The sequence below is a fragment of the Nyctibius grandis genome, chromosome 6, assembly GCF_013368605.1.
Source record: "Nyctibius grandis isolate bNycGra1 chromosome 6, bNycGra1.pri, whole genome shotgun sequence".
Lineage (NCBI taxonomy): Eukaryota > Metazoa > Chordata > Aves > Nyctibiiformes > Nyctibiidae > Nyctibius > Nyctibius grandis.
This window is the reverse complement of record NC_090663.1, coordinates 88,101,882-88,113,158: the sequence shown is the minus strand read 5'-3', so window position 1 is coordinate 88,113,158 and position 11,277 is coordinate 88,101,882. Positions and strand designations below refer to the sequence as shown.

The following is an 11,277-nucleotide window of genomic DNA, read 5'->3' as shown; positions in this document are numbered from 1 at the left end:
CCTGAGGGGCACCCGCTGCACCCACAGCCACCAGAGTCCACACACGGCGCTGGCCCCTCACCCTCGCAAACGCTCGACGACCTGCGGGCAAACCTGCGCCGGGGGCAGCCGCCGAGCCTCACGACACGCTTACGACAGCGCAGCTGAAAAACAGAAATCCCAAATTACACCCCGGCACGGGCAAACGGCAGCACGGAAGAAAGAAGACGGACGCAGTCAGAACAAGAGCCGGCAGAGCACCTGAGCGAGAGGAGGACTCTATGTAAACAGGTCAGCTGGAAATACAACGCATCCTTTAAAAGCCCCAGCGGTTTGAACGCTTAACATCGGCATCGAGACTCGCCCACGCCGTTTTCAACACGTTCCTAACACAAAAGCTGTCGTACAAATTTTCACATAAGTTGTCGTACAAGTTCTCATGAATTAAGCAGATAAGAATCAACAGAGGTGAAAAAGAATTCAGAATAGAATCATAAATACTAGTCTCTCTGACAAACACGGGTGGGCTTTCGCAATCCGTGATTGTAGTTCTCACAGCTCCTTCGTACAATCCTGACCTATGACTGAACCCATCGTCAGGCAAAGCTTAATGAGTAGCTAAGAAGTAGGCCTACAAGGATTAATTTCTGAGGATTCTAGTAAAAAGGATGCACGCTTAACCTTTTTTACCTTAAAAGAATACTCGTGGAAGGCCAGCAGCCCGCAAACAGCCGCGCTTCACTTGCGGAGCAGAGCATTCGCGTGGGAACGCGGCACCGAGAATAGTTCTCGCTCGCTTTTAAGATAAAGGAGCCCTGAGCAGTTCAGGGCGCCCTTTGAGGCAGGAAAGAAGTAAACGTGTGTTCAAGGGCGGTTCTGAACACAGAACTGAAAACAAGGAATGGCCGTTGATGGCTTGAGCCCTCAACACTGCGGCTCTTCCCAGAACGGGGGGGATGAGCGCTTAGCACGTGAATGGATGTCCACGTTATCTCAAACTCCCTCCTCCGGCCACCGGCACTGTAGCATTTCAATAGGCCACTAGAATAACAATAAAGGAGCCTCAGGGCTTCCCCCCTCACCCCCTCTGATCCCAGAGTCCCTGCATTCTTTTCTGCTGGCCGCAAATACTTACAAATAAGAATCAGGAGAAATAAGGTTCTAAACAGAACTTATTATACAACTTAGACTTCACTCGGTTTAGGTTAATACTTAGGAGACGCTGGTCAAGACGGGACGCTGACCACGGCCAGAACATCGAGGACGGGGCGTTGACCGGAGCCCAGGCGGAACCAGAAGATCAAGATCCGCTGGCCGACGCAGAAGAACGGGCTTCTGTGCGCTCTGGACAAAGGAAGAAAGAGGAATTGAAATAGCTGGTGAAATTTTAACAGAAGCTCGGGACAAGTCTGCCATGCAATGACTTATTAGTTTCTACATACACCGGTAGCGAATTTGAGTCACGTACCATTCGCTGCGGGGTGGTCCACCTCTGAGTCGCTTCAATAAAGAATCAGCAAACCTAGAGACCCGCACTCTGCCAATTTTCTTGAACGGAATTCGCCACCCCAGACGGGACTCTAGGACGCCGCTCCTCGCCCCGGACGTCCCGCGTCGCACGTTTTTCTTACGGCGCGGCTACCCGTCTGTCCTGGGAAACCGCCTCTGTGCAAAAAAAGCAATGATAAAACAAACGCGGAATAAAAATCAAGTTAAAACATCCGTTTCCATCATCTTCCGCTCATTACGTTTCTACTGGCATCTAGGTGCTCAGCAGTTAACTCTGCTGACGCCACATACCACTCCAAATCCTAGTCGTGCGTATAAAAGGCTATTTCCAACTCGCCCGTACAATTAGCAGGAGCAAAGAGGACAAACGCTTGACCCCAAAGAACGTAACGGGCAGCCCTTCGTTTATCCGGGGCGAAAGTTCCTTCTTTTAGCGGAAAGGAAAACTCTCCTAACTACCGAGGCACCGCTTCGGGAACGGGGCGTGCTCTCTTAACTGCAGTTTTCCACCAGCTTTTCTGCGAGTTTGCTTTTTCTCTGGCTTTGAGGTGGAGTACCTGGAGGGTCCTCGAACTCCAGAACGTTTCTGCCCGCTCCCCCGGCCCCGGACGCGCCATCACCCGAGCAGCGAGCGGAATCGACCGCGCAGGATTTTCTTCGTGTGACGCAGACGGCGACGCTGGGGAAAAAAAAAAAAAAAAGAGGCAGAAAATGAACCTGTTTGTCGCACCCGGCGGACGGGGGAGGATTCTGCCAGAGGGGCCGTGCCGGGCCAGGCCGCGCGCCCCGGGAGCTCCCACCGGACGGGTTCTCTCCCCTTTGCCAGGTACCAGGGAGGCGCCGCCGCCTCGCCCGAGCCCCCTCGCAGCGCGGCTGCCCCGGCACAGCCGGGGGCCCCCCCCCGCCCCTCGCTTCTGCCCTCGGGAAGGGGACCGCGACAGACCCTCCGCGCAGACGGAGGCGCGGATTCGGTCCCCCAGGGAAGAGGCCGGGCTCCCCGCCGGCAGGAGGGCAACTCACCTCCCCGCTGCTCGCTCCGGACGGCGGACGCCCCCCCGTCTCGTTGCGGCTCCCGCTCCCTCCGGTTCCGGCTAATCGAAGCTCCGGCTCCGCACCCAAGCCCCGCTTCGCTTCGGCTCCTTCTCCTTCAGCCCGGCTGCGGCACGGTCCGAAATCAATCGCCGTCACGTCGGCGCTTTTCCTATAAAGCCTCGTACCTGTACGTCATAGAAATACGGATTAGTTTGCATTATGATTTAGTTAATATCCGTTCTAAAGTGCAGCGCAAAGAAGAGCGAGACTCAAAGAGGGCGTACAGGGTCTGAAAAGCACCCTGGCCCCCAGAGACCACCTCGGACGTTCGGGTCGGCCGGCCCGCTGCGTGCCGGCCTCCCCGAACTTCGGGCTCCGACGGGACCGGACCCCCGCCTCCGGCCAACGTCCACGCACCCTGCCCACCCGACGCTTTCCCACGCGGCCCCCCGACGCCCTCCCGCTCCCCGGCACAAACGGCCGAGCTACCTTCTGCTTTTGGCCCCCGAACCAGCTCACGCAGCGCCCGCTGCCGAGCCCAAAAACCCAGCTGCCGAGCCTGCTCTCCAGCCCCAAAAACGCAGCGCTCCGCCTCTGCTGCCGACCCCAAAACCACACCACCGAGTCCCCTCTCTCACCTCCCGAAAACGCACCGCTCACCTCTGCTCCTGAGCCCCCCAAATCAGCCGCGCGAGCCTCTCCTCGAGCCCCAGGAACACAACACCTGGCCTCCGTTATTCACGCCCCCAAGCTGCTCACCCCGCCTGCTTTCTGACCCCCCTTGCAGCCCCCACGTGCGACACCGAGGGCTGGGGGGGGGGGGCTGTAGCCACCCCGCAGCCCTGCGCCCCCAGGGCCCCCACGGGCACTTTTGGGGAGCGCTCGGGAACCGCGCAGGGCCCGGCCCCACGTCTCTGCGGGGCGGCACCACCGCAGCCCGGACGGCGCTTTGCTAGCGCTCTCGCAGGCTTTACTTCGCCGCCATCGCCTGCACCGCCGCGCCCGGCCCCCGAAACCCCCCCAGGCCCAAAAGCCCCCGCGGGGAGCAGGGCCCAGCCGCCCCGGGAGCGCAGCCCCGCCCGGCCGCCTCCCGGGACACCCCCCCCACCGGCGGCAGCAGCCGCGGACCTTTCCCCGCCCCGTGCGGGCACCGGGACCCGCCGGCGCCGCCGGAGCCCCCCCGCGCCGCCGCCGCTGCCCGGCCCCAACACCGGGCAGCTGAGAGCCGGACGGGGCTGCCCCTGCTCCCCCCCGCCCGGACACGGGCTCGGCCCCAACACCCCCCCGGCGAGCCCGGGGCAGCGTTCGGCCCGGGGCCGCTTCCGCGCCCCCCCACCAGCCCCGGGAGCGCAGAGCTCGGACCCCACCGGGGGATCGCGCCGACCGGAGAATCGCCCCTCCCAAACCCGCCGCGCCCGCGGCCCCTCACCTGCTCCGACGCGGCGCCGCCGCCAACGCCGCGCGCACCGCAGCCAAACTCGCGACCGCCCGCGCCGGGACCCGCCGCTCTTGTGCGCCCGCGCAAGCGCCGCGCCGGGACCCGCCCCCGCCCCTCTCCGCACCGCCCCGAGACCCGCCCCCGCCCGCCCCCGGCCCGCCCCCGCGCCCCGTTTAAGCGCCGCTCCCTCGGCAAAAAAAGCGGCGGCGAACTAAAACGCAGCCGCCGAGAGACTTTTTAAAATGCAACGGCACCGAGGAGAGACAACACGCCGTGAAAGAAAAATAAGGACAGGGAGCGGGAAAAGAAGCGGGCACGGAAAGAGCATTTAAAAAGCGACGCCACCGAGGAAAGACCAATTAGTAACACAAAACACGGCGAAATAAAGGCAGCAAACGGGATAAAAGCAGACAGGAAAGTTTAAAAGCAACCGTGATTAAGAATGAGAAAGTTTAAAAAAAAGCCCCGGGAAAGTGAAGCGGAGCAGGGCGAGGAAAGGAGGAAGAAAGAAAGAAAAAAAAAAAAAAAAAACGGCGGCTGCAGTACCGAAATTTCCCCACAGGGTGGCAGCACCTGGCGCCGCCAGCGCCTCCCACTACTGCGCATGCGCGGCCGCCTAGGAAACCCCGCCCATACCACGCCCCCGGGGCGGGGGTTCGCACCAGACCACGCCCCTATCCCGCCCCTCGGGGCGGAGTTCCGCACGAGGCCACGCCCCGCCCGTCCACCCCTCGGGGCGGGGCTCCGCACGGGACCACGGCTCTTTCCCGCCCCCGGGGCGGGGTTCGGCACGGGACCGCGCCCCTGGCACGCCCCCACAGGGACACGGCCACGCCCACTCCCGGCACTGACACAGCCGCCCACTGCGCATGCGCGGTTTCCCCGGGGACCCCGCTCCCGCCCGCTCCCCGTTTAAGCGCCGCTCCCTCGTTAAAATAAACCGGCGGCGAAGTAAAACGCAGCCGCCGAGAGACTTTTTAAAATGCAACGACACCGAGGAGAAACAAGACGCGGTCTTACCCCGCTCTGCGGGGCGGCACCACCGCAGCCCGGACGGCGCTTTGCTAGCGCTCTCGCAGGCTTTACTTCGCCGCCATCACCTGCACCGCCGCGCCCGCCCCCCGAACCTCCCCCAGCTCCAAAAGCCCCCGCGGGGAGCAGGGCCCAGCCGCCCCGGGAGCGCAGCCCCGCCCGGCCGGCTCCCGGGACCCCCCTCCCAACGGCGGCAGCAGCCGCGGACCTTTCCCCCCCCCCCCCCTTGCGGGCACCGGGACCCGCCGCCGCCGCTGCCCGACCCGCGCCGGCAGCGGCAGAGCCTGCCCGGCCCCAACACCGGGCAGCTGAGAGCCGGACGGGGATGCCCCTGCTCCCCCCCCGCCCGGACACGGGCTCGGCCCCAACACCCCCGCGGCGAGCCCGGGGCAGCGTTCGGCCCGGGGCCGCTTCCGCGCCCCCCCACCAGCCCCGGGAGCGCAGAGCTCGGACCCCACCGGGGGATCGCCCCGACCGGGGGATCGCCCCGACCGGGGGATCGCCCCTCCCAAACCCGCCGCGCCCGCGGCCCCTCACCTGCTCCGGCGCGGTGCCGCCGTCAACGCCGCGCGCACCGCAGCCAAACTCGCGACCGACCGCGCCGGGACCCGCCGCTCTTGTGCGCTCGCGCAGGCACCGCCCCGAGACCCGCCCCCGCCCGCCCCCGCGCCCCGTTTAAGCGCCGCTCTCTCGGCAAAAAAAGCGGCGGCGAACTAAAACGCAGCCGCCGAGAGACTTTTTAAAATGCAACGGCACCGAGGAGAGACAAGACGCGGTAAAAAAAAAAATAGGGACAGGGAGCGGGAAAAGAAGCGGGCACGGAAAGAACATTTAAAAAGCGACGCCACCGAGGAAAGACCAATTAGTAACACAAAAGACGGCGAAATAAAGGCAGCGAACGGGATAAAAGTAGACAGAAAAATTTAAAAGCAACCGTGATTAAGAAAAGAAGGAGAAAGTTTAAAAAAAAGCCCCGGGAAAGTGAAGCGGAGCAGGGCGAGGAAAGGAGGAAGAAAAAAAAAAAAAAGCAAAAAACAAACAAAAAAAGCGGCGGCTGCAGTACCGAAATTTCCCCACAGGGTGGCAGCACCTGGCGCCGCCAGCGCCTCCCACTACTACGCATGCGCGGCAGCCCAGGGGACCCCGCCCGTACCCCGCCCCTGGGGCGGGGGTTCGCACCAGACCACGCCCCTATCCCGCCCTCGGGGCGTGGCTCCACACGAGGCCACGCCCCGCCCGCCCACCCTCTCGGGGCGGGGCTCTGCACGGGACCACGCCCCTTCCCCGCCCCTCGGGGCGCGGTTTCGCAGCAAACCACGCCCCTGGCACGCCCCCATAGGGACACGGCCACGCCCACTCCCGGCACTGACACAGCCGCCCACTGCGCATGCGCGGTTTCCCCGGGGACCCCGCTCCCGCCCGCTCCCCGTTTAAGTGCCGCTCCCTCGTCAAAAAAAACCGGCGGCGAAGTAAAACCCAGCCGCCGAGAGACTTTTTAAACGGCAACGGCACCGAGGAGAGGCAAGACGCGGTAAAAAAAAAAATAGGGACAGGGAGCGGGAAAAGAAGCGGGCACGGAAAGAGCATTTAAAAAGCGACGCCACCGAGGAAAGACCAATTAGTAACAGAAAAGACGGCGAAATAAAGGCAGCAAACGGGATAAAAGTAGACAGAAAAGTTTAAAAGCAACCGTGATTAAGAAAAGAAGGAGAAAGTTTAAAAAAAAGCCCCGGGAAAGTGAAGCGGAGCAGGGCGAGGAAAGAAAAAAAAAAAAGCAAAAAACAAACAAAAAATGCGGCGGCTGCAGTACCGAAATTTCCCCACAGGGTGGCAGCACTTGGCGCCGCCAGCGCCTCCCACTACTACGCATGCGCGGCAGCCCAGGGGACCCCGCCCGTACCCCGCCCCTGGGGCGGGGTTCCGCACTAGACCACGCCCATATCCCGCCCCTCGGGGCGGGGCTCCGAACCAGATCACGCCCCCGCCCAGCCCCTCGGGGCGGGGCTCCGCAGCACACCCCGCCCCTGGCACGCCCCCACGGGCACACGGCCCCGCCCATTGCCAGCACTCACTGAGCGGCCACAGCCGCCCACTGCGCATGCGCGGTTGCCCAGGAGACGCCCCCCCCCGCTCCTGTCCCGCCCGCGCCCCGTTTAAGCACCGCTCCCTCGGCAAAAACAGCGGCGGCCAACTAAAACGCAGCCGCCGAGAGCCATTCTTAAAAACAACCGCGATTAAGAAAAGGAGAAAATTAAAAAGTAGGCCCCGAAAACTAAAACGGGGATGGACAAATGGAAAAAGCGACGGCTGCGGCACCGAGCGCGGCCAGAGCCCCCCACCGCGCATGCGCGGCTCCCCGCCCGCAGTACCGCACCCCGGACACCAGGGCGCGCCATTCCCTCGCTTCTCCCACCCATTCTCGCTATTTTTACGCCGTGACACCCTCTGCTTTGGGGAACCCACCCGCCCCCCCAGACACACATGCCCCCCGCCACACCTACCTGCTCCTCCACTGCATCCTTGCCCCCGCATCGGTGACATTCAGCTGCCCCGAACGACGTCAGCGCCACCCCGGCGTCTCCCCGCTTTTTGTTCACCCCAAAAAAAGGGCACTAAATGAGGGAAACAGCCCTGACCCCCACCTCCTTACTTTAGCAAGGCCGTTTACGTGTCTACACGCCCCCTCCCCAAAAAAAGGGGAGCTCTGCTAGAACAATAAAGGGAAGGCAGCCCCCCCCTACAAATGTCTGCCCCCCCCCGGCCCCTGTCCCGCAGCCTGGCAGCTGCCCCACGGCACAGGGCCAGAGGTCGGGGCCGCGGCTATCGCTCCGCCACGTGTGTGTCCCCCCCCCCCCGCCCCGTTCCTGAGCCAGGACGGGCTCCCCAGGGCCACCGATGCCCCAGCCCCTCTTGGCCCCGGACAGCCCCCCCCCCCCGCAACCACGTGCCCCTCGCTGCCGCCCCTGAGGGGCACCCGCTGCACCCACAGCCACCAGAGTCCACACACGGCGCTGGCCCCTCACCCTCGCAAACGCTCGACGACCTGCAGGCAAACCTGCGCCGGGGGCAGCCGCCGAGCCTCACGACACGCTTACGACAGCGCAGCTGAAAAACAGAAATCCCAAATTACACCCCGGCACGGGCAAACGGCAGCACGGAAGAAAGAAGACGGACGCAGTCAGAACAAGAGCCGGCAGAGCACCTGAGCGAGAGGAGGACTCTAGGTAAACAGGTCAGCTGGAAATACAACGCATCCTTTAAAAGCCCCAGCGGTTTCAACGCTTAACATCGGCATCGAGACTCGCCCACGCCGTTTTCAACACGTTCCTAACGCAAAAGCTGTCGTACAAATTTTCACATAAGTTGTCATACAAGTTCTCGTGAATTAAGCAGATAAGAATCAACAGAGGTGAAAAAGAATTCAGAATAGAATCATAAATACTAGTCTCTCTGACAAACACGGGTGGGCTTTCGCAATCCGCGATTGTAGTTCTCACAGCTCCTTCGTACAATCCTGACCTATGACTGAACCCATCGTCAGGCAAAGCTTAATGAGTAGCTAAGAAGTAGGCCTACAAGGATTAATTTCTGAGGATTCTAGTAAAAAGGATGCACGCTTAACCTTTTTTACCTTAAAAGAATACTCGGGGAAGGCCAGCAGCCCGCAAACAGCCGCGCTTTACTTGCGGAGCAGAGCATTCGCGTGGGAACGCGGCACCGAGAATAGTTCTCGCTCGCTTTTAAGATAAAGGAGCCCTGAGCAGTTCAGGGCGCCCTTTGAGGCAGGAAAGAAGTAAACGTGTGTTCAAGGGCGGTTCTGAACACAGAACTGAAAACAAGGAATGGCCGTTGATGGCTTGAGCCCACAGCACTGCGGCTCTTCCCAGAGCGGGGGGGATGAGCGCTTAGCACGTGAATGGATGTCCACGTTATCTCAAACTGCCTCCTCCCTGCACTGTAGCATTTCAATAGGCCACTAGAATAACAATAAAGGAGCCTCAGGGCTTTCCCCCCTCGCCCCCTCTGATCCCAGAGTCCCTGCATTCTTTTCCGCTGGCCGCAAATACTTACAAATAAGAATTAGTAGAAATAAGGTTCTAAACAGAACTTATTATACAACTTAGACTTCACTCGGTTTAGGTTAATACTTAGGAGACGCTGGTCGAGACGGGACGCTGACCACGGCCAGAACATCGAGGATGGGGCGTTGACCGGAGCCCAGGCGGAACCATAAGATCAAGATCCGCTGGCCGACGGAGAAGAACGGGCTTCTGTGCGCTCTGGACAAAGGAAGAAAGAGGAATTGACATAGCTGGTGAAATTTTAACAGAAGCTCGGGAGAAGTCTGCCATGCAATGACTTATTAGTTTCTACATACACCGGTAGCGAATTTGAGTCACGTACCATTCGCTGCGGGGCTGGTCCAACTCTGAGTCGCTTCAATAAAGAATCAGCAAACCTAGAGACCAGACTCTGCCAATTTTCTTGAACGGAATTTGCCACCCCAGACGCGACTCTAGGACGCCGCTCCTCGCCCCGGACGTCCCGCGTCGCACGTTTTTCTTACGGCGCGGCTACCCGTCTGTCCTGGGAAACCGCCTCTGTGCAAAAAAAGCAACGATAAAACAAACACGGAATAAAAATCAAGTTAAAACATCCGTTTCCATCATCTTCCGCTCATTACGTTTCTACCGGCATCTAGGTGCTCAGCAGTTAACTCTGCTGACGCCACGTACGACTCAAAATCCTAGTCGTGCGTATAAAAGGCTATTTCCAACTCGCCCGTACAATTAGCAGGAGCAAAGAGGACAAACGCTTGACCCCAAAGAACGTAACGGGCAGCCCTTCGTTTATCCGGGGCGAAAGTTCCTTCTTTTAGCGGAAAGGAAAACTCTCCTAACTACCGAGGCACCGCTTCGGGAACGGGGCGTGCTCTCTTAACTGCAGTTTTCCACCAGCTTTTCTGCGAGTTTACCTTTTCTCTGGGTTTGACGTGGAGTACCTGGAGGGTCCTCGAACTCCAGAACGTTTCTGCCCGCTCCCCCGGCCCCGGACGCGCCATTACCCGAGCAGCGAGCGGAATCGACCGCGCAGGATTTTCTTCGTGTGACGCAGAAGGCGACGCTGGGGAAAAAAAAAAAAAAAGAGGCAGAAAATGAACCTGTTTGTCGCACCCGGCGGACGGGGGAGGATTCTGCCAGCGGGGCCGTGCGGGGCCAGGCCGCGCGCCCCGGGAGCTCCCACCGGACGGGTTCTCTCCCCTTTGCCAGGTACCGGGGAGGCGCCGCCGCCTCGCCCGAGCCCCCTCGCAGCGCGGCTGCCCCGGCACAGCCGGGGGCCGCCCCTCGCTTCTGCCCTCGGGAAGGGGACCGCGACAGACCCTCCGCGCAGACGGAGGCGCGGATTCGGTCCCCCAGGGAAGAGGCCGGGCTCCCCGCCGGCAGGAGGGCAACTCACCTCCCCGCTGCTCGCTCCGGACGGCGGACGCCCCCCCGTCTCGTTGCGGCTCCCGCTCCCTCCGCTTCCGGCTAATCGAAGCTCCAGCTCCGCGCTGAAGCCCCGCTTCGCTTCGGCTCCTTCTCCTTCAGCCCGGCTGCGGCAAGGTCCGAAATCAATCGCCGTCACGTCGGCGCTTTTCCTATAAAGCCTCATACCTGTACGTCATATAAATACGGATTAGTTTGCATTATGGTTTAGTTAATATCCGTTCTAAAGTGGAGCGCAAAGAAGAGCGAGACTCAAAGAGGGCGTACAGGGTCTGAAAAGCACCCTGGCCCCCGGAGACCACCTCGCACGTTCGGCTCCGACGGCCCGCTGCGTGCCGGCCTCCCCGAACTTCGGGCTCCGACGGGACCGGACCCCCGCCTCCGGCCAACGTCCACGCACCCTGCCCACCCGACGCTTTCCCACGCGGCCCCCCGACGCCCTCCCGCTCCCCGGCACAAACGGCCGAGCTACCTTCTGCTTTTGGGCCCCGAACCAGCTCACGCAGCGCCCGCTGCCGAGCCCAAAAACCCAGCTGCCGAGCCTGCTCTCCAGCCCCAAAAACGCAGCGCTCCGCCTCTGCTGCCGACCCCAAAACCACACCACCGAGTCCCCTCTCTCACCTCCCGAAAACGCACCGCTCACCTCTGCTCCTGAGCCCCCCAAATCAGCCGCGCGAGCCTGTCCTCGAGCCCCACGAACACAACACCTGGCCTCCGTTATTCGGGCCCCCAAGCAGCTCACCCCGCCTGCTTTCTGACCCCCTCAGCTTGCGACACCGAGGGCTGGGGGGGGGGGCTGTA

The 11,277-nt window shown here is 61.6% G+C and overlaps 1 long non-coding RNA gene across 1 annotated transcript; it reads right to left on the bottom strand.

The window, feature by feature from the left end:
* Positions 1–9,080: 9,080 nt before the first annotated feature.
* LOC137664491 (uncharacterized) lies at positions 9,081–10,732 on the bottom strand. Its single transcript, XR_011048335.1, has 4 exons — positions 10,448–10,732; positions 9,966–10,114; positions 9,395–9,591; positions 9,081–9,270 (listed from the first exon to the last, which is right to left on the bottom strand). It is a non-coding gene; the product is annotated as an uncharacterized lncRNA (long non-coding RNA).
* Positions 10,733–11,277: the final 545 nt, after the last annotated feature.